Here is a 23,318-nt window from a genome sequence, read left to right as displayed (position 1 = left end):
TCCTGGAACCTTCCTGGCAAACTGAGTAAGGAGAGTGTCGAAAGAAACTGGATACCATATAGCATTATACATGCATTTACTGTATTATTTTTATGAAAACTATGTAGCACATAAATTTATACATAAATGTAGTGTATTATTTTATCATATTGGGATATGGTATCAATTTATTTACATAATATGATGGTACCAACACAGTGTCTACAATGAATCTTCATAATACACACTAAATATATAATCTAGCAATATTGGCTGTAGAAAGTAAACTTTCACGGCAGAAATTGTCACCATTAATAAAATAATCTGGCTATTATGCCATGGTCGAAGGGATTTCACTTAAAACCCAGCGTTTCGTCACCATCTGCGGAGGACATTTTCCAGAGTGCTCTTAAGCGTTGTTGAATGTCCGATCCACACCCTGGCTCGCTACTGATAATGTCCTCCACAGTTGGGGACGAAATGCCGGACTTAAAGTGAAATCCCTTCGACTGCGACATAATAGCCCACAATGTTTTACTAATAGCGAAAATTATATTTTATTTTAAAATAAGTCTGTGTGTGTTGTGAAACCTGTATACTTTAACCACTTCATTTTGCATATAATTGTATCTTAACGTGAAATTTGTCCTTAAGTATCATATAATGCTCGACTTCGAAACTCTGTATGCGCAATAGTAATTATTGTTTGAAACAATTTCAGTGCGAAAGTTCCTGTCACTGCTGAGAAACTTTTAATGCCTTTATTGTTAAAAAGACTGTCTCTAATTGTGGAGTTTGATAAACTCTTTTTTGAAGAACTTTTGCTGTGTGGAAACCAGTCTCTAGCAAAATAAACAGTTATTCATACATGGAAATCTGAATATACTTCAGACTTAAATACGAAATCATTCCACCACAGCCGTACAGTATATTCTTTCTTAAAATGATATATTTGCAAAGAAAAATTGTGTAAGTATTATACGAGTTACGGTAACTTTTACTAGAAATTCTACAGATTTTTGGGGATTCTTCTCAGTGCCGCTGCAGATAGACTAGTATGTGCTCTTCATGTCGTGGTGCCTGTAAGAGCACCGCGAGTAAGCCTGTTAACTAGGCGTCAGTCGGCAGAACATTGGAAGCGCACCGCTGTGGAGCCTATGCGCGCGGCGGCAGGGGCAGACAGCACGGCGCCTGCGCCCGCGCCTGGCGGGAATCTGGCGGCAGCGCCGGCGGAGCGTCAGTGCTCGGCCCGGCCTGGCCCGCGTCGCGACGCTTGTCTGCATGCTACCAGCGGACGGGCGAAGAGCGCCTCGGAACGCCGACAGGTGCAATAGCCGCGCCAGAATTCCTGGCACGGTGGCACCACTCCCCTGTTAGCTGGGTACGTACTTGGGTTGTCAGGTGTCATAGTTACGAACATTTCACCAGCACAGTGTCAAAATACCTTAGTAGCTCATCAAATGTCCTAAATATCAGTCATAACGACACAGGTGTCAATTTGTGTAAAATATTTCCAGAAGACGTAATTCTTAGTTCATGTATTACCTCTGTAGAAAAAAACACAGATTCATCAGTTCAAAGTCACAAAATCTCATACCCCTGAGAATACATCTTAGGTAGGGCTGCGGTTTTTGTTTGGTTTTCTATTTGCATATTAAGTCAGCAGTCAAACGTTATAAGTAACTCATCGAAATTTTTTTTTTAAAAAAAAGAGGTTTATGACTCTAAGCTCATATTACCATAGCAAAATTTCATTTTTCTTCTACTTGTGGCTGTTACAGGAACTCTACTAATTTCGATTATCGGAAAGCTAAAATAATTGATACACGTGTATTGTTTCTGAAGAGGCAGGGATTTACTGATACGAAACAAATATCTCAGTAGTCTGTACTCGCTAAATAGTGCTTGTAGGGGAAATAATACAATCAGTACTTTCTCAAGCCATAGCTCAATAACATACGTGGTTCCTAGCTTATACTTCTTTAGGTTTATTACTGCACGAAATGGAGTAGTGGTTAAACCACTGGACGTCAATGTTTCAGCTCGGCTGCGTTGTGATTCTGAAACATAGTTCTGAAACTGTGACAGTTCATAATATAAAACACAAATGAAATCAATTATCTGTGTCAGTCAAATGCCTGTCACAGACAACTGTTTAATTTTACACTGGTCTTGCATTTTGGGAAGCGATTCTTAAAATATTATCCATTCAGTCTAAATTATATCACTTTTCGTATATTTTGTAATTTTTCGAATGCCAGGATAGAAGGCTTATCAGGGGGTACGTCATATTCAGTTAGTGCACTATCACACATTATCAAAGATTTCGTTATTTTTCTCCCATTCTTCCATATGTTAATTTAATCTAAATAGCAGAAGAATGCAAAACTTGATTTACTCTCATACTCGTTTATTCCAATCCAAGGACTCGTGATTTGGTCTCCTTGGGTCACATTGCGTGCTAAAGTATTATGTAAACTATAAAGTTTTTGTAGTATGAACAAGAATACTTGTAGTCACATCTAATAAAGTTTTCGTGTATGAAACTACATCGCCACCACCTCCAAATTATTCTGCAGCATATATTCCTGTAATAAGTGGACATTATCTGGAATTAGTGCAGGTCCACAAAGGTAAAATTCAGAATGTATGAAATTTGCGAAGCACTCCACGTTCCGGTAGTAGTAGAGTGTGCAATAGGGACGTTACTATAATGTGTAGAGCCGGGTCTCCACTAGCGAAAGTGGACGGGGGCGCGGCTTGCGTGCCAGGGTTGCGAGATCCCGGCCGTTGCGCCTCGAGCAGCAAGTGGCATTCAGCTCTGCATCATAACACCGTACCCATCCCCGTACCTAGCTTCCCGTTTTTCACAATTCTCTAAAGGGTCTATATCCTGAAACCTTGACATAAACGAATTTCTATCGACCTGTTTTCGTTTTTCTACATGTTATTTTCTAATTTGTTTCTAAGAAAGAAACCCCTCACATCACATTCGCTACGAATTAGTTTCAGCATTTAATTTTTCCATACATACCAGCGAAAAAAGTAACTGCCAACTAACTGTTGGCGAAACAGCGTTTAATTATGATCTTTCACTTCGAATGTGATTATGCTACCCCGAGTGTTTAACGTTAAAACTATGGAGCGAAGTACCTGAACCACTGAAACCAGCATATTTTATTTCAATAGCGTAAGGCGTTTTCGGAGTTTTGTTATGATTATTGACAGATGGATTCAGTTTTAACGGATTTTATGTGTTGAAGTTTGTAAGACACTGGAAATTGGGAACAAAAACAAAATTTTAAGAATACTTTCATATGAAAGTTTTTATTGATTTTCGTGCTTATGCCAAATATTTACATACCTTCTAATTACCTTCTTGTCTCCGCAGACTACATTCCAAAAGCATATGTAGACTACATGTTTGTCTTCATACAGTAATATTGCAGAGATAATGTACAAGTACACGGCGTTTTCATAGACCTCACTCATACGTTAGAAAGAAATGTGCTACATATACTTTACAATTATAGGCGGTATTTCTTTTGCTGTTAATTATCGACAGTAATTTGACTTTTTTGAAGTGGAGGATACAACGTATATACGCTTCCGGATACCTCATAGCGACCAGTGTATTACTATTTATAAATGCAATAGGGTATTGAAGCATGTTTCTGTGTAGGTTCTCTACTGTACATCTCTTAAAAGAAGTCATTTCCAGCGTTGATCCTTCATGTATTTTGACATTTTATTTTATTATTTTGCCAATATCCAACTTTTGCTGTGTCAAGTTACAACACAAAATGTTTGGTATGTTCACATGACGCTTACGCTATGTTATTTCTCACATTAGCTTAGAGAGAAACGATTTGTGTTGAAGTCCCTTGCAAACGATTCACACAAATATTGAAATTACAAGAATAACAATCAGAAATATCCAGATGTATAATGGAAAAGGTGCTACACTTATATGTCGTATGTTAATGTGGTAGAAAATATATCTAACACAACTAAATATGCTAGTGTAACTATTAAACGGGAAACACTCATGGTGTGGTCAACGTCTTAAAACCAAATAGTATTTAATGTCAGTATCAAAGACTCTCTGAAATGAATTAACAAAAATACACTTATTTTTCGTTGCTTTTATCCAATAGTGAGTAGTATAATGTGGACGAGTAGATGAAGCTGTAATAATTTACAATAATTTGCGTCGATAAAATTATACGATGTATAGAAAGACATCAGTTATACAATCCAACAATTAGGATGAATTACACTAAGTCCTTTAAACCATGCTGTCGTTATCATTATTTAATTGCTCTTATGCTTAACAAGAGTTTACAAAACCACAGCTAGTTGATATGTACTGTGCATCTTCATCATGTGATTGTTCATGCAATACTAATATTCTCAGGAAAACTTAAGTATCTCATATTACAGTTTCAGAAGTTATGTTGTTACCTTTGCATGGTACCCTTAACGCTTGTAATGAAATGGTCGAATATTTAAATGGTTTTTCTTAATACAGTTGTGTTTTCTCAAGTCGTTTCTGTATTGCAGGCCATTCACCATTAAAGAATTATAATAAGGTAAACGCTGCAGGGTACTTTATTGCGATGGAAACTGTGACAATGAAAACCGAAGTAGCTTTAACTGTCAATTTCATGAGCATTTACTTTTCCATACCACCCCAAATTGAAACAAAGCTGCTATCGACAAAATGTATCAGCTTCACAACAGATCTTTCACTAATACAATGCAAATGTCCAGTTTCAAAGCTATGAATATTTCAAAGAATTTATGAACCTGTTGTTGCATAATAGGTAGCAAACAGTTTTTTGCTAATTCTTTGTATTCCATTCAGTGATTTCCATTCACGAAGTGAAACGTATATGCTACAGAATGTCTGTCTGAAGTGTAGGTCCACCTTGTTTCTTTTCTGCACGACGGTAGATTAACATTTTCTCGTAATATGACGTGAAATGAGCAGTGCTTTAATAAAACTTGTTGAAGTCGTTAGGTTATTCAAGCTGACATGTAGGAGGTCTGTAACACAGAAACTTACTGTAACATTAAGATGACGATTAACAATTATTATGACACTATTCTGATTGTAAAATTTAAATAAACCTCTTTTTCTACTACTACTACTACTACTACTACTACTACTACTACTACTTCTACAATTACAAGTATAAAGGACCTGTAATAACACCAGATCGCATTTTCTGATTTTAAGTAAAGTACGAGAGAGGAGAAGTAGGAATTGCAGAAAGGATTTCTACATTTTGAATTCAGTAATCGGTAAGGCTGCTGTGATCAGATTCTCACACTAGTCGCATACCTTTCACAAGTACAGTCTTTTATTTGTTGACATTTCCTAAGTGGCAGTGTGCTTAGTACGTAATACCATGCATCAGTATTATGTGTTTGGTGATTTCATAAACTTCTATATGGATGTTGCATATTAGTAATAAAATTTATTAGCGCAGAACAGATGCTATGATATGACACAAGTTGCTGTAAAAATTCATACAGGCAAATATCATCTATACGTCCTGTAAATAAGATTTATTATAGCAGTTCACAACTTATGTAAACAGAATTATCGAGGATTAAGGGTCAAATCAATATAGGCACAGACAATTTGTTCTCACTGTAAAATAAAATTATAATCTAACAGTTAACAGTGCAGGTATTTTCTAAGTTTGTAATTGGTAGCAATGGCCTTGTTCTCATGTTCAGTTTGTTCAAAATTAATACAAACTAGTAGCATTTGTATTCCTTTTGAGATGGATTTATTTATCTATTTGAGATGATGAGATCTGCCTCCACTTTTTGTCTTCTTTTACATCCATGGCACTTCTTTATCAGTACTCTTTCACTGTTTGTACTCGCCGGCCGCGGTGGCCGCGCGGTTCTGGCGCTGCAGTCCGGAACCGCGGGACTGCTACGGTCGCAGGTTCGAATCCTGCCTCGGGCATGGGTGTGCGTGATGCCCTTAGGTTAGTTAGGTTCAAGTAGTTCTAAGTTCTAGGGGACTTATGACCTAAGATGTTGAGTCCCATAGTGCTCAGAGCCATTTGAACAATTTTTTGTACTCACAGCTTTATTTCGCAGATGATATAGAAAATTATAAAGTATCGATTCAGTATTTTCAGCATACCACTTATTTCGTAACATACATTTATTCTTAGAAACGGTATTTGTGGATTTCGGCCTATTCGGTCACCTACGTCTGTCTGTTATAACTTGAACTTCCAAAGATATCTTAATTTCACTTGCGGATCAACACGAACTGTACCTTCCAAGTGCAGTTAATTAAGTTATGTAAGTCATAAGAGTGGCAGGTGGACTGGCCGTATGGCCGTATGGCCGTATAGCGCTAGGAGCTGCTAGCTGGGATCAGATACAGCACGACGGAACAACGGCCATAGGCTAGTACACTTCTCAGCCCGTATGTGGTATCTGGCGTGGTCTGCCACGCTCACTTCAGTAAATGCTGGTCTGGTCTCCTGTTTCACCCCCGAGAACACGATAAGCGAACTGATAAATTACGATAACACAGAGGACAAAGATTACACGATTAACTGCCGGACTGCACGAACGGTTTCCTTCCCTTAGTGCACCCTGACGACTGAGACGTCAGGAATGGCGTCGAGTCACAATGCCAAACAACAGAATAAAATTTGCCTGCTTCTGAAAATGCTGACCTCACGCGAAACGGTATGAACGCTAGAAAACAAAGTCACGAGTCTGAAAGGCAGGTAGAAACGTACGTTTTAGTGTGTGAAGCACTTGGAACCATTAGTGTCTCGTACCTTGTATAGTATATCGCACTGCTTAAAGTTTCCTGTTACCTTTATCATTATTATTTATCCAGTACCAATTAGTTTATTCAGAACAATTTATAATTCAATAGTTTTAACGCTAAGTTCATCACTTACATTGAGTTACTACTGCCTGTTCGAGAATTACCTAGTACGAAACATAAAGGATTAACAACTGTTGTTCTACCTATTAATTTGAAATGTGATTTGACATCTACATCCTTAATGATCTCCTCACAATGTACGAAGAGTACATATACTTTGTTCTTCATGAGACCAATGGAACGAAGTTTCTCAGGTTGCTAGTGAACTATTTTTTGCGGCGTATTTGTATGCAGTTGTTACTTGCTGTAAAACCGCGATAGGTGTCATTAACGATAAACTATTAAGAGGTAGTACACGAGCAGTTTAGTGTTTACCGACTTTTGGTTTCCTTCTACTTTTATTTTCCTTAGATTTGAATGGAGATTTCGGCGCGTCTAGTAGATGGAAATTTTAAACAAGTGGTGCTTTCCAAATGAGCATCCTAAACAAAAATTTTTAAAGTAGCACCATTAACACATGCCTGGATTCCAGAGCCACAACATTACACCTTGATACAATGTTGTAATTATCAGGATGAATTTCCACCCATGAAACCCCAGCTGCAAGATTCCATCCTGACACTCTAAACTTGAGTATATATTTGAATAATAAGCATATTGTTGAAATGCAATGACTATAAATAAATGGCTTTTGCTTCCCTTTAGAAACATGAAAAATATTTTAAGTTTATTGTTCTAGATTGTGCCACCTAGTTCAACGTAAATATTTTGCACGACCGAGATTTGTGTACCCACCTTGTAGTAAGACGTATGCATTACGTGCCATATGTAGACATAGACTAATATAGATGTAAAGAACAATATTATACCTGTTATAGCATACTTACATGTACACTTGATAATGGAAAAGAGCTCGTCGTGTAACTTGTATCACTACTAGTAAGTAAATAGGCCAACAAAGCACATGTGCCAAATATGAAATGGGTCGTTCTTCAACCTTATGCTGGGGGTCCCTTGGAAAGGAAATTGTGAATCCAGAGATAATAGATACAATATGAACTTTGATGCCTTTGTGACAGTGCAACATTTTACCAAGAGTACAACTCGATAGATCTGTGAAGGAACTCTTTTAATTCAAGGACAGAGAGAGCTGTTAAGTTTCCGTTCACATTATTTAATGGCACTTCTTTTAGTGTGACTGAATGTTCTACTTTTCAATAATTCCTCTTTTTCACACCAGCCTGCGATGTATACAGCAGTGTACGATTCTCCGAAAAGCTCTCTTAGTAATGAAATCTCTCATCGCCTGATACTGAATTTTATGTCTCTTTACTTGTGTAACGATAGCACACAGTGAGTCAGTCCAAACATCACTCTGGTTATACTGCACACCACGATGCTAGTGTTTGGTGGTGCACTTCGATCAGAGGTCTTAAAAACTGATTCGATTATTTTTGTGTTAGATTACACGAAAAGTAAATTGTGAAACATGTAACTGGAATAATGAATTTCTATACTGACTGAATACGATTGGATTGAGCACATTTCCTGACCTATGCTTAACGTTTAAACACTGCATTATGTACAGTGAAGGAATTTTCTGTTCTTGAAACGTATTAAACTCCTTTATCGTTAATGATATATCACAGAAAATGTTCCAGAAAATTTGTTTTACATCTCACGATTTTGTACATAAAATTTTGTAGAATGTAACGGAAAAGGGTAGGATTCAGCAATCACATTGTGTCTCGAAGCATATAAGGTTAGTGCTCCCTCTTGTATCTCGCTGATACTTCAATTTCACATCTGTTTATGGTTCAACATAGTGATAACGCCCTATAAATTGGCCTTCCCCTGAAATCATTTTGTTATACATAATTCCTTTTCCTGTATTTTTAATATTTGTTAATATTTATTAATATTAAAAGTAATTGAACGACTCTTAGTTTCTGCACTAACTAACAATCAGTCTTCCGCAAATGATTTCAACACCAATACCCACAGATATTCCTCTCATATGAAATGTCCACAGTTGTTCCTTTGCTTTGATCGTTCACCAATAGTCCGCAGTACCAGCTGTGATGCACAGCTGAAGCGAAGATGTTAATAATAGGCAGATTTACCATTCTTTAACTGTTGACCTTGCAAATGATGGACTTGTAACAACTATGACCTCCAGAAAGTACAGGACTACGAAAACTTGGGGAGAATACTGCATGTGCACTGAGGTCGGTGATTTTCCCATTTTTCGGAAATGACCTAGAATCGTTTACGTTAGCAGTGAGGATGGAGGGGAAATATAGCTGCTACTTACACAACTAATTGATGAATTATTTAAAGAAATCTCTGTTGCATAATAACAAAAGAAATGTGTGTAGTATACTACGTGAGGTGCTCTCGCTTGGTAAACATTATAAAGCAGTTTCATTAGAAAGCATAATACCTTTGATATTTAAATGTTAAATAAAGTAATTTAGGATACAGCAAGAAGAGTCCACGATATTTTCAATAACGTAACGCGAAAACCGACCCCAAGACGAAAACAAAAACTCATAGACGTGCTTCGCAGGAAGTTAAGACTGTCATTGGCGCAAAATTATTGTCCGAACATTTGTAACTTACATAGAGAACAAAATGAAAACTAACGAACTAAAATTGTATTCGGAATCCAGGACATCCTTCGCAAACGGAAATCAACACTAGCTGAATGTTCGTCCCTGTGCAAACTGTAGACGATGTAATTAAAATTTTCAGTGAATGGTGCTACAACTGACGTACAATGTAAGCATTTGACTTTAAAGTGAACGAAATTATACAAATTTCTTTTCTGTGGTGATAAAAGAGTGGTAAAAATCTTCAGTGACGATTTCCCTTGGATTAGGGATGCACATTCGAGGAGTACAGTTATCTTTTTAAAGTAGTTTCGTGGCATTTAGACAAGAAATTACGTAGCACATAATTTTAAAAGCATGGTTTTCAATGTTGTACAACGAACTTCATAGACTCGTTCTCTGCACGAACGTACCAGATGACAAGGTGTAAGTGCTTTAAAACGTTATCCGGCATTTCAGAGTTGATCGAGTGACCAAAGTTATGATGTCCACTAACATCACTCGGCTGCTTTCGAAAGTGAAGACAAACACTGTTTTCAAGACTGGAGTTTATCAGAAGAATCATTTTGTATAATGAGAACTGCGTTGAGAAACATCAAATTGTTCTCGGTTCTGGACTTGTAAGACGCATCCACAGCTGACATTGAAGAAACAGTGAGTGACATTGTGACTTTGCATTGAGCCAGTAAGTTCTATGTTTCATTGTGTGGAATGATTAATTGCTGACATCTCCCGGTGGCACTAAGTTACACCTAATGAAATGTTGTCAATAACGCTGTAACATATGGGCATGACATATCATGAAAAATTTACTGTTAGTCAGAAAAGCTGCTGAACCAATCTGTAGCTCATTCGATGTTCTCTGCATTCGTTCTAATGTCCGACAGATTGCCATGTGTTACCAGTATTCACATACACCATGTTGGCCTGCTCAAACCATACGACATTACTCGATATTGCGACATCCATTGTAACAATTCAATCACCGAAATTTTGAAGGTTGCTCTTTGAAATACCAAAACTAATTGTGTCAGGAAACTATCGTAAGCAGTAAATATCTCCAAGTCAGTTATCCTAACGGAATCATCACTGGTTGTAAAATTGCTTTTCAAGTAATTCTTCTCCGTTTAGCCGCATTTTATAGAAGGTCGCTTAAGTAAAGTGTCCATTGGTAATGGACATCGGTCAGATCCATTGACACAACGCAGAAGAAGTGATTCATAGAATTGGCGAACTCAGTCATTTACCTATATGAATCTCTATCCAAATAATTTTCGGTTTACCTATCGGATTCATAACTATCATAGCCACATTTCAGTCGTGACAGAGACCTTACGATTATTGTTGCCATACAGGTGTTTGTCGAATGGTAAAAAAGTGATGACTTGAATAAAGTATGGGCATTCTTTTGGACTGCTGCCTTTGCCGGGAGCGCTAATGCAGCCGGAAAAGGCTACAGATCCGCGACGTAGTTGGATGCAAAATAAATTTGGAGATCGGAGCAGCAACATTTTTTTATTCTAAATGTGTATTACACTCATGTCAAAAGATACGAAAATTCGATACCACTGGGTATTAGTTACTTCTATGTTTTGTAGATAATGTGAACAATTCTTCTTTTCAAAAATAATGAGAAACGAAACAGTTTACGGTATGTATACACATGATTAATTTCTATGCCAACCTAAGGTGGTGGCCAGTTACAAGTTAATAAGTCGCACTATGGTCTAATATAAAAATAATGAGCACAATATTTTTCTGAATTGATGAACAGAATTTTCTTTTACAGAGTAACAATTTTCAAACAAAAGTTAGTTTATGGAATAGAATGCGTTGCCCAAACGATCTGACTTTAGGTTAAATTTAAGCCTTGTGTTACTGCTGTCAGACCGTTTATGTTATGGAGCAAACGATAAGTGATCTTAAATGTTAATTAATATAGGAACAAAGGGGGTATTTTTTCTCACTTGAAGTATAGGATGTAGAGACTGGGTTAGAAGGACAATTTAGGGTATGAGCCCCGTGGTTTCTATATAAATAACATCTATTTTTCTCAAAATATTGTTTATGGGATTTGAAACCTTATGGCTTTCATATGGCTATCAGTGCCCCATATCCCATGTCCGGAAATTTACATCTGAAAGTAACATGAGCTTGAAGGTATGATGACTTCCAAATCTCCCGTTTCATGGTACGGAAACACAGCGGAGGCGCAAGCTGTGACCTGTGTGCTTTAGAAGAGTGTGGAGCACTCGTCGTCATGTTCTCTTCTACGTGACGAGGGACGTCCTCTTCGAGACCGGTCCGCAGCTCGTGGTCTTTTGGACAGAGAGCTGACTGGCCTCTGTAATAAAAAACTGAGTCACTGATGTCACCTGACGTCCGATACCATCAGATACAGCGAACAGTTGCGACAAAAAAGTGGCTAGCGTTGCTGCCTCGGGATCATGGGGTCCCGGGTTTGATATCCGGATGGGTCGGGGATTTTTTCCGCCCAGGGACAGGGTGTTAGTGTTGTCCTTATCATACCATCATCGCTCGGGAAGTACCCAGAGTAGAAGTAGAAAGATTGGGGCGCTGATGACCACGATCTTAAGCACCCCACCATCCAGCATCATCATCTTCGAAATCGGCAGCGCAGCGCCTCCATTTAAACTTCCTATTTGCAGACGTACCAGGTTCTTGCATCTGTTATTGTAGTAGGTCGAAAATGCTATGCGACATCGTAATTACAATAAGAGCTGATGATGGCACCCTCATAGGTGATTTTGTGAGTTTGTGAAGCGGAAAATTTGGAACTGCTCCGATCTCCAAATTTATTTTGCATCCAACTATACATTTCCTGACATTTGTTCCTGGCCTGTAGCAGCCTGTAAGAGGAATTGTGGAATAACTTGCATACAAATTTTGAAAATTCAACTACAGTCCCTAACCGGTTGAACGGATTTCCCAGACATGATTGAGGGTGAACACCAAATACTGCTGTTATTGCTCAAATTTGTGGACTCAGTTCTCTCTGAAGAATATCCTCTGATAATTAATCGATAAGACATTATCTAGTGGAAATAGGCAAATTCTGTTACGAGAAGGATTGGTTTGATTCCAACATTAGTAGCTCAACCGCTTCAGCGGTTTAGCAGTATGTTTCTTCCAATTCAAGTTTTCGGCAACTTGTAAATATAAAAATTTGTTTACCTCGTTGCCGCTTCGGGCTGTTATATTGTGCCAAGATCGTGTATCTCCCGTCGGAGGTTCGAGTTCTTCCTTGGGCATGGGCGTGTGTGTTGTCCTTAGCGTAAGTTCGTTTAAGTTAGCTTAAGCAATGCGTAAGCTTAAGAACCGATGACCTCAACAGTTTGGTCCCATAAGACCTTACTATAAATTTCCAAAAAAAAAAATCGTGTATCTAAGAGGTACTCATGTTCCTCTCTAGTACAGTGATTTCAAACCTTTCTGAAACCTTTACCCGAAGAGCAATCAGATATTAGCCACACTCCTCCCCTCCCCATCCCCCCAACCCCCCCCCCCCCCCACCACCACAATCATCACCGTTAGCGCCAAACTAAACTAAAAATTTAAAATGAAAATAACATTTTCTTTGGACACTTACTTTTTAAACGATAAGAGTAACATGATATTTAGTTTTCATGTCTGTTTTATTCTGCCACAAACTAATAAATTCACGATACAATAGGTGCTTTACTAGTGGGATTGTAGTTACTTTGAGTATCACATTCACACCCTGACTCGCTATGACGCATGCTTACGCCCAGTAGCGTGAGGTCACATGTTTTCATTACCTAACGCCATTGGACGTAGCCGATTGCCGTCGTCCTGTTGCTATCAACACATGGTGGAAATCTGGTACACATCTTCTTCAGCAGTTCATACCCCTCTCCTTCGTACTGTAATTTCTGGGGCGTTTTCAGTTTGAATGGTTCACTGTTTAGCCTTGCATGATACCCGCGCGTAGCTGCCAGTACTTCAGCCCCGTCAATACGTGTACGTTGGTCTCCCGACAGCAAAGCATGCTCCGTAACAGCTGACCTTTCAGTCTCGCCCCCCCGCCCCCCTGCAAATTCCCATTTCTTCTCCCTCTCGTCTTTTGGCCGTTACTTTTGCAGTACCAACCTACGTTATTCCGACGATTTTGAGTGACTGGGCAGCTCGGCCAGGGCGCAGCGGATTTTTAAACGGACGGAAGTGCCCTTACAACGAGAGCGGATTCAATAGACCCGCTGGGACCTAGCAAGCACAGACTTTAACTTAATGTCTCTCCATATTGCTATCAGCAACAATTAGTTTAGCAGTGACTGGGATATGATTTCACAGTACTATTAGAAAGCATTTGTTGAGACCGTCTAAAAGAAAAAAGAAGAAGTTTGATGATTTGCAACCTAACCAGACAACACGCCATCTTCACGCTTTCTACACGGTTACAAATTTATCCAGGCGTTCATTATCTGAAGTGAAGAGATCTGAGCTTGCCAGGGATGGAAATTTCGCATTTAGTCCGCGAGTTGTGTTCACAGAGGAAATAGTATGTGCGGACATGATTACAGCTGAGGAAATCCGTATAGAAGCTGTAAGAGTACTGCCTCACGCAAAGCCTCCAAAAAATAATTAATTGTGGATGAGGGGAATGCCATAACACGCCTGAATGAGGACGGTAGTATTATCTCTCCTCCATGCTGACAAGGGAAGTGCGACGACTGTTTTGATTGGGACCGACTATCATGAAAGGTAGATCCGCAGAGATGCAGGAAATGTAGCTGTTATTCGGTTGATAATAAAGTCCACTACCGAAAATAGCGTTCAGAAAAGTGTCTTCGATTCAGTTGCGCTACCATCAATACTTTATGGGTTGCCGGAGGTGCATAATATTATGTTCCTCTAAGACCTACAGTGAGTGCTAATGGTTCGCAAGTCAATTCGATTGTCAAGCTTTTGACAACATTATTACGACCGTATATGGACCGACCGGGTTCGTACATCAAGAATTCGGCACGTTTTCTCAGTGAATTGACCGGCATAGTGTCCAGCTGTAGGACATGTTGCCATCGCTATTTACCATACGGCCGCTCAGTGAACAGCTGAATCAGAATTTCTTCCTGATATTGTAGAACTGTTTAAATATTTTTTTACAACCACGTGTTTCAAATGGAACGATGAATTCTGTGATCAGACGGATGCTATCACTATGGGGATCCGTTTAAGCCCAGTTATAGCTAATTTCCTCATGAGAAAATTCGAAGAGCAGTTATTGGAAACTTCTAAAGAGAAACGAAATATTTGCATCCAGTAACTGGGTGAGACGTTTGTGTAGTGGAGGCGTGGCAGAGAGGAACTAAGTCGTTTCGTTTTCACAAGCGTCTCAGTGGGACTAATTCGAAGATTCAGTTTAGCATGGGGGAAGTGGCAGACTGTATATTAAATTTTTTGATGTGCTGGTTCTCGAGAAAGAAAATGGTAGCTTAGGCTACACAGTTTACTGAAAACCGATGCATACTGACGGTTACCTACACCAGGATTCGAACCACAACCCACAATGAAAGCGAAGGATCATGAAAACGTCGACGGATATAGCAAGGTACATCTGTGAACCAATTATTTACGCGGAATTAAAACATCTCACCAATGTATAGCTCAAGAATGGTTATGCGTCTTCCGAGGTAGTAAGAAAAGCGTTAAGACCACCGCACAGAATTCATAGCGATGCACTCGCACCTGTGGAATCAGAAGTTTCCTCTCTTTCATTAAGGATATTACTGGCCGTATACAAAAAATCTAGAAAAATTTTAATTGCGGTAATCACCAAACCGACCCAGAGGATACAACTTCAGCTAAAAATCGCCAAGGATGTCCTGAAACCGCTTTAAATAGCAGGAATTTACAGGATTCCGTGTAGTACTGTGGAGCTGTACGTGGGTGCTGCAAAGATAACGGTCAAAGAAACGACTAGGAGAACATAAGGGATATATTAGCTGTTGTGGAACATGCCTTACCGCCATGAAACCACCATATTCATTTTGATATGATTCAAGTACTGGTAGCCACAAGTGTATACCACGAAAGGCTATGCTGAGGAGCTATGCAGGTTGGAAAGACGTCCCAGAAATCCCAGTCAGATAGAGGAGGGTATGAAACTGAATGACAGTTGAATAACGGTGCTCAAGAAGATGTGTACCAGTCTTCCACCATGGGCTCACAACAACAGCTGACGACGGTAATCTATAAAGTACAGTTGCGCTCGGGTATTCCAAACATGGGACCTCGCGCCACTGCGGGGAAGCAGGCGTAAACCAAATTTTGCTGCAGTCAGTAAAGAGTCAGGGTGTGATTCGACACTCAAAGAAGCTACGATGCCCTCCGCAGATGGGGACGAAACGTTTGGTTTAAATGTGAAGTCCATTTGACCATGGCACAATAGCCCGGGACATTTTATTCATTCCGATTTTATTCATAAGTAATTTGATTGTTGGAATTCTTACATTTATTACATCTGAACCTGCAGAAATTGGAGGACTTTGTGTATGACCAGAGTCGCTAATAATAGCAACTATGAAAATGATTATAATAATAATAACAATAATAATAATAATAAGAAGAAGAAGAAGTCTTATACACTCCTGGAAATGGAAAAAAGAACACATTGACACCGGTGTGACAGACCCACCATACTTGCTCCGGACACTGCGAGAGGGCTGTACAAGCAATGATCACACGCACGGCACAGCGGACACACCAGGAACCGCGGTGTTGGCCGTCGAATGGCGCTAGCTGCGCAGCATTTGTGCACCGCCGCCGTCAGTGTCAGCCAGTTTGCCGTGGCATACGGAGCTCCATCGCAGTCTTTAACACTGGTAGCATGCCGCGACAGCGTGGACGTGAACCGTATGTGCAGTTGACGGACTTTGAGCGAGGGCGTATTAGTGGGCATGCGGGAGGCCGGGTGGACGTATCGCCGAATTGCTCAACACGTGGGGCGTGAGGTCTCCACAGTTGTCGCCTGTGGTCGGTGGAAGGTGCACGTGCCCATCGACCTGGGACCGGACCGCAGCGACGCACGGATGCACGTCAAGACCGTAGAATCCTACGCAGTGCCGTAGGGGACCGCACCGCCACTTCCCAGCAAATTAGGGACACTGTTGCTCCTGGGGTATCGGCGAGGACCATTCGCAACCGTCTCCATGAAGCTGGGCTACGGTCCCGCACACCGTTAGGCCGTCTTCCGCTCACGCCCCAACATCGTGCAGCCCGCCTCCAGTGGTGTCGCGACAGGCGTGAATGGAGGGACGAATGGAGACGTGTCGTCTTCAGCGATGAGAGTCGCTTCTGCCTTGGTGCTAATGATGGTCGTATGCGTGTTTGGCGCCGTGCAGGTGAGCGCCACAATCAGGACTGCATACGACCGAGGCACACAGGGCCAACACCCGGCATCATGGTGTGGGGAGCGATCTCCTACACTGGCCGTACACCACTGGTGATCGTCGAGGGGACACTGAATAGTGCACGGTACATCCAAACCGTCATCGAACCCATCGTTCTACCATTCCTAGACCGGCAAGGGAACTTGCTGTTCCAACAGGACAATGCACGTCCTCATGTATCCCGTGCCACCCAACGTGCTCTAGAAGGTGTAAGTCAACTACCCTGGCCAGCAAGATCTCCGGAGCTGTCCCCCATTGAGCATGTTTGGGACTGGATGAAGCGTCGTCTCACGCGGTCTGCACGTCCAGCACGAACGCTGGTCCAACTGAGGCGCCAGGTGGAAATGGCATGGCAAGCCGTTCCACAGGACTACATCCAGCATCTCTACGATCGTCTCCATGGGAGAATAGCAGCCTGCATTGCTGCGAAAGGTGGATATACACTGTACTAGTGCCGACATTGTGCATGCTCTGTTGCCTGTGTCTATGTGCCTGTGGTTCTGTCAGTGTGATCATGTGATGTACCTGACCCCAGGAATGTGTCAATAAAGTTTCCCCTTCCTGGGACAATGAATTCACGGTGTTCTTATTTCAATTTCCAGGAGTGTATAATGCTATGTGAGCCCTAGCCATTATCATAGCCACTAATCTACTTTCTGTCAATTAATTCGAAGAAATTGGAGGATTCTGTGTACGGCCAGAAGCATTAGTTTAGCCACTAACCTAGTTACTGATGTGCTGTCAAATAGTACGAAAATCCGCTTGGAATTGAATAATAAAACAATTTGGTCCATCGTGGGAATTACTTACAAATTTGAGAGGGCATTTTTATTAAATATTTAAGCATATGTAATGTATGTAATTCACGTTTACTGCCAAAGACGCATAGTACTAACTATGTGTGTAGTGGGCTCACTGTGGGAGAAAGAAGACGTTTCACAAGCTGCAACCTTCACCACAGTGTGTGATGAGTTAATCCCAGTATTTGAAAAAAGCAATTACTGGTAACTTACGAAATCTGTATTATAGGCTAACAACATAGTAATTTAAGTAAAGATCTTAAAGAACAACTCAGATTCGAGACAGAAATATCGAACCCCTTTGTTTCTACCTTTAATAAAATTTCGTTTTGCTCATCAGGGAGTAATTACAACTGGGTTAGGAGCCAGTGCTCTAGCTTCTCCTTAGTCTTTCACACATTTACTCGTCCATGAGATTCACTCACACTGTGCGCGTTTCCGTGTGGCTGCGGAGCGTGCTCGGAATGAGGCATAATAAATGTGCGAGTGAGTGAAAGGAGCTCTTGCTGGCAGACGGAACTCGTTACTTATAAAATCGCGCGCCTCGCGGCCGCACAAGCGGCCCGGACAAAGGGCGGACCGCGAGGGGACCTTTGTTTGCGCAGCAGCGGCGGTGGCAGCAGCAGCAGGAGCAGCACTAGCGGCGGCGGCAGAGGCAACTCGCGCCGGCGCTGCGCACCCAGCTTTGTTTACGCCGCCGAGCAACTGCCGTCTGCACCACACTGGTCGGCAAACACACACGCATACAAACTCAGACCGGCTCACCAGAGCTTCTGACTTACTCTGCCACGAGCTAAGGATATGAAACTAGCATATATTACCACATTTTCATTAACTCGCTTTCTTGTCTGCCTGTCTGTTTGGTACAGATGATGCAGCTGATATTGAACTTGGTTCCCGAAGTGGTAGAGACTTTATCTTTGAACATAACTCAGAATTGGTAGATAATAAAATATTGAATCGCTTTCTTGTTGGTCTGTTCGGTAGGGGTGAAGGTGCAGATGAAAAGGGTTAGTAGCGCCTGAGATCTAGGCAACCCTGCATGACCAGACTGTTGAGCAGGTGGAATTGGAATGTGTTTCAGACGGTACGTATGTGGACTGGTTCTCCAAACGCTATCAGTAGCTTTTATGGAATGTTGTCTACACCCGGGGTCTTGTTTCGACTTAAACTTTTCGGTGCTCTGTCAAACTCTTCACGCACTATAATATCCCCCATTTCATCTTCATCTACGTCCTCTTTCATTTCCATAATATTGCCCTCAAGTAAATCGCCCTTGTATAGACCCTCTATATACTCCTTCCACCTTTCTTCTTCCCGTTCTTTGCTTAGAACTGGGTTTCCATCTGAGCTCTTGATATTATACAAGTGGTTCTCTTTTCTCCAAAGGTCTCTTTAATTTTGCTGTAGGCAGTATCTATCTTAACCCTAGTGACATATGCCTCTATATCCTTGTATTTGTCCCCTAGCCATCCTTGCTCAGCCACTTTTCACCTCCTATCGATGTCATTTTTGCCTGCTTCATTTACTGCATTTTTATATTTTCTCCTTTAATCAGTTACATTTATTTCTTCTGTTATCCAAGGATTTTTACTAGCCCTCGTCTTTTTACCTACTTGATCCTTTGCTGCCTTCACTATTTCATCTGTCAAAGCTACCCATTCTTCTTCTGCTCTATTTCTTTCCCCCCATTCTTGTCAACCGTTCCCCAATGCTCTCCCTGAGACTCCCTACGACATCTGGTTCTTTCCGTTGGCCGGCTGGAGTGGCCGAGCCCTTCTAGGCGCTACAATCCAGAACCGCGGGACCGCTACGGTTGCAGGTTCGAACCGGCCTCGGGCATGGATGTGTGTGATGTCCTTAGGTTAGTTAGGTTTAAGTAGTTCCAAGTTCTAGGGGACTTATGACCTCAGACGTTATGCCCCATAGTGCTCAGAGCTATTTGAACATTTTTTTTCGTTCCATTTATCCACGTCCCATCTTCTTAACTTCTCACCTTTTAGCAGTTTCTTCAGTTTTAATCTACAGTTCATAACCAATAGATTGCGGTCAGAGTATACATCTGCCCCTGGAAATGTCTTACTATTTAACACCTAGTTCCTAAGTCTCTGTCTTACTATTATATAATCTATCTGAAACCTTCCAGCGTCTCCAGGCCTCTTCCAGATCTATGTATTCACAAAATATACGATTTAACTTGTTTGTACTACAGCGAGGAGCTGTTTTTTTAGAAAGTGCCCCATTCATTTTATACCTTCATCTGCCTGACCATTCACTGCATCCAATGTGACAACCATAAGTGTGTCTATCATCCACATATATGATGTATATGCATTCTTGAGGCTATTTCTGATGTTATTCATAAAGTCAATATGTTTACGTCGTACAGCAAACGAACGTTTAAAGGTATAAGTACTATAGGAACAGATTAATAGAAGCTTTCTGGCAGATTAAAGCTTTGAGAGAACTTGGGACTTGGCCTTTTGTGGGCAAATACTCTGCATCTGACCTACCAAGCACGACTCAGCGCCTGTTCTCGCAGCTTTACATTCACCGGTACGTCATCTCCTACCTTCCAAACTTCACAGAAGTTCTCCTGCGAAACTTCCAGCACTAGCACTCCTGAAAGAAAATTGAAACATGTCTATTAAGGATATTAGTGCTCAGATATCTTCTTTAAATAACGTATTTTCTTTTATTAGTGGAACTACTTGACTTAGAGGTCTGACACTGTTAATGTGGTACGGGAAAATTATGTATAAGTATCCACGGAACTTGTTCATCAATATCGCTTAAATGTGCAATTTCTCATAGTTCTTCTGGTTCTTGCCTGGAGTATAGTAGCCTTGAGATGTACCTATAGCTGCGTTATTCCTGCTCCCCCCCCCCCCCCCTCCGTCTTTGTTATATTTATTAGGCGATGGGGAGAGCAAGTGTCTGATGGAAGACTCTCTAGCACGTTTTTCAGTGGGATCTTTACTCCTGATCTAAATCTTTCAACACAAATTTTCCGACGCAGCACGCAATCCCCTGAGCACGACAAGAAGTAATTCCGCTGCACCTACAGCGCGTGGAGACTGCGATGCCATTCTGTATAGAACAGATACCAACAAGAACGCTTTAAGTTCACAAGTTGACTGGCGACGGGCCGTTGGTAACGGAGGTAGCTTCCATTAACAGACAGAGCGTACATATCACCAGGTGACAAGCATCTCAAGCAGCCCCACTGCACAACATATAAATAGACTGCCCCGCCATCAGAACGACAATGTTTCCGTTGTGTTATTTTGAGCGAATTCTGATTGCTATTGACAAGAAAATAATAAAATAAATGCATTTACCATAATCTGACAATAATACCGGAACTACAGAAATAAACAGCCTGACAATTACGAATTACTGTGCTATGCGCTATAATGCCAGGGAGCTTAGTGTGTCTTCTTCCAACATAGACACATAATGACTTCCTTCCAAGCCTTCGTTTCATCTTCGTGTGGTGTCACCGCCAGACACCACACTTCCTAGGTGTGGCTGCGGTCAGTTAGTATACGTCGGACCTGCGTGTCGCCACTATCAGTGATTGCAGACCGAGCGCCGCCACAAGGCAGGTCTAGAGAGACTTCGTAGCACTCGCCCCAGTGGTACAACCGACTTTGCTAGCGATGGTTCACTGACAAAATACGCTCTCATTTGCCGAGACGATAGTTAGCATGGCCTTCAGCTACGTCATTTGCTACGACCTAGCAAGGCGCCATTACCAGTTACTATTGATATTATGAATCATGTACCGTCAAGACCGACGTTCACCATTTATGGATTAAAGTATTCCACCGGCTACGTTCGTTTTTTCTACATTCTAATTTCCTTGTCCTGTTCCAGACCTCACGCCAGCCTGCGTGAGCTAAAACGCGTGCCTTTCGGCTTCCTCTAGTAACACGGTGTTGGCTCTCCTGCCAACCCAAAACACTTCGCTGCTCCAAAGATATGTCTTTTTACAGTCAACGTCTAACACCTGATGCTAGCACATTCTGTACTGCTTTGCGGACAGCAATACACGCAGTACCATTTTCACGTGCCGATATAAGCATTCAGACCGATGCACTGCGCTGTACGCCTACCAGGACTCGACTCACTCTCGTGTCGCGCGTAGCGTGCAATCGTTGTCCACATTTTTCTTTAGCGCGTTTGCGGCCACGAAGAGCAGAAGACTGCCCCATACCTTTAGGTTTTCTTTCCAAGCGGCACTCCAGTCGTACTACCTAATAACCATTAATTGTTACAAGTTGTCAGGAAGGAATACTCCAAAATATGCAATAATTAATACAAAATTATTTTACAAGTTTCATTCAAAACAGTAATGCCGTGTGGCTGGGGTTTCCCATAAGGCAAACCGTTCGCCTCGTTCAGATCTTTCGAGTTGACGCCACTTCAGTGACTAGCGTGTTATTGGGAAGAAATGATGATGATAAGGACAATACAACATCCAGTCCCTGAGCGGAGAAAATCCCCGACCCAGCCGGGAATCGAAACCGGGCCGTTAGGTATTAAAATCCGTCGCGCTGACCACTCACCTACCAGGAGCGGACAAAAGAGTAATGAAGAAATTTCATTATATGTGTGAAGAACAAGTGGCAGTTTACAGGCTGGTCACGTTAGATACGAATTTTCGGTGACATTTTGTGTAAAAGGCTTGACTGTTTTGTCATGTACGTCGAAGATGCCATAATGCTGTTGGTTTGTTAAGATAAAAAGGTGTCTACGGTATCAGCGCTACTATAAGATAGATAGCGTATCATACTTTCGGGTGCAATGTTATTGATAACGAAATATAAGGACCACATTCTTTAATATTTACTAACCTAGAGAGAGCATGAGTGAACGTTTATTGTAAAAAGGGCAGTACTTTTGTAAATGTGAGTCCAGACAGCGCTGACAAAGGGAACACAAAAACATTTTAAACTCTCTTTTCTGTGAACAATTCCTGGCGATAAAATTCCTTTATGTGAGTTTCTGTACAATAATTAATCACTGTCTGCTACTTGAACGATAACCGCGAAACAATAATTTTCGCTTTTTGCGAATTTTATTACATCGTTAGTAATTACACAAAGACAACCACGGACCTTCACAATAAGACGTCAGTAAGTGTACTGAATCGTTATATCATGCCATGTTAACAAAGCTAACACAATAATATTCGTTTTCCATCAGTGACAATATCTTCGGGGGTAATACTGTCGATAGCAGAGGTGGAAAACAATCTCCGACTGGGTCTTGGTCTGCACGCTGGCTGTCACTTAGCACCTGGCAGTGGTTGGCTTGCCGTATCTGATGGCGGCGGAAACGAAGATGCTGCCGTCAGCATATTGCTGCACTCTTCCTCACGGCATGAAAGAGACAAAAACAATTACCTACACACAACTATCTATATACAAAATTATCTTGATATATTGAAATAAGAAATTCAATTCAGAATCTAAGTACATTGGGATGACAAAAGTCATGGTATAGTGATATGCACATATACAGATAAAGGTAGTATAGAATACCCAAAGTGCAAAAGGATAATGGTTTGGCAGAGCAGTCGTTTGTACGCAGGTGATTCTTGTGAAACGGTTTC

At 41.1% G+C, this 23,318-nt stretch overlaps 1 protein-coding gene across 1 annotated transcript in view; it reads left to right on the top strand.

Annotated features, from left to right (window-relative positions):
• The first annotated feature begins 1,231 nt into the window (after positions 1–1,231).
• LOC126474610 (metabotropic glutamate receptor 2-like) overlaps positions 1,232–23,318 on the top strand; it is a 91,946-nt gene continuing 69,859 nt past the window's right edge. The window contains exon 1 of the mRNA XM_050102087.1: positions 1,232–1,360. The gene's annotated coding sequence lies outside the window, so the exon portion shown is untranslated. The remainder of the gene's footprint in view (positions 1,361–23,318) is intronic.

This window comes from Schistocerca serialis, chromosome 4 (assembly GCF_023864345.2).
Source record: "Schistocerca serialis cubense isolate TAMUIC-IGC-003099 chromosome 4, iqSchSeri2.2, whole genome shotgun sequence".
Classification (NCBI taxonomy): Eukaryota; Metazoa; Arthropoda; class Insecta; order Orthoptera; family Acrididae; genus Schistocerca; species Schistocerca serialis.
The sequence above is the reverse complement of the archived record's forward strand: the minus strand, read 5'-3'. Positions and strand labels throughout refer to the sequence as shown.